We start from the raw sequence: 1,060 nt of genomic DNA, 5'->3' as shown, positions 1-1,060 counted from the left end.
TTGCAACGCTACTGGATCCTAGCTATAAAGACAGGTATGCAGGGTCTCTGTTAACTTTGTTTAATATGATGATTGTGTGTGTGGAATTTTTACTTTTGCACATCTAATGATCACATTAAGCAGTAGTATTCAGAATGGTGTAGTGGACAGCACATTCCAGGGCCCAGTTTATGGCGGGGCCCCTCTCTGACCAGTATAGTGGACAAAGGTTTGCTACATTTTGATTGGATCTTGGTGGACTAACATAAGCAAACTCTCCAAGGCCATCAGATAAAGATGCCAGGACAACAGCCAGACACCTCTTAGAGGGCAAGAAGAAGACCTTTGGTACGAAGCCCGGGAATGACAGGACTTCTCATTGGTCAAAATGCTGTTTCTGCCCTTCACCCCCCAACAGACTGATTCCTAAGGTTTTGGCCTGTGACCACCATAACAATTCCTTAGGACCTCTGGACGCAGCAGCAGTGGGTGAAACAAAGAGAGATCACAGAGTTCCATCCAAATCCATTCATAACTATGTTCTCAAACCTTAAACTGATGCAAACTACAACACACACATCTTATACTTATTCAGAGAAATAAGTATTCTCAGTGACAGCGACGTGTAGTGCAACATCTTACACAAACTCAGCTGTTAATGGACAAATGAATGCATGCATGGCAGTTCAATCTTTTCCCATCATGTTTGGACTTAATGTGTTCGTAATATTGCCAAAGGTATTATGGTTTTGGTTTGGTAAGTGAGAAAAGCACCGGTAAAACTTTAGTGACACTTTTCTAAATGCATGTTTGGACTATGCAAATAAGTTCCACAGGAGGAAAGAAAGGTGGGCCACACCGTGTCCCCCCACTCTGATGCAAACAGCCAATCACAGCCTGGAAATGGAGAGGGGCCAGATTGCAATCTCCTCATCGGAAAGGGATAAATGTACCTTCCCAAAAGACACTCCTTGTTCTGAGTCTGAGGCCTGTAAGGGTGAGACACTAATGGTGTTTTTCCACTGCGTGGTACGACTCGGCTCGGCTCAGTACGGCACGGTTCGGCTCGGCACGGTTTGCG

The sequence above is a fragment of the Sinocyclocheilus grahami genome, unplaced genomic scaffold, assembly GCF_001515645.1.
Source record: "Sinocyclocheilus grahami isolate Dianchi unplaced genomic scaffold, SAMN03320097.WGS_v1.1 scaffold2102.1, whole genome shotgun sequence".
Lineage (NCBI taxonomy): Eukaryota > Metazoa > Chordata > Actinopteri > Cypriniformes > Cyprinidae > Sinocyclocheilus > Sinocyclocheilus grahami.
This window is presented reverse-complemented; position numbering follows the sequence as displayed.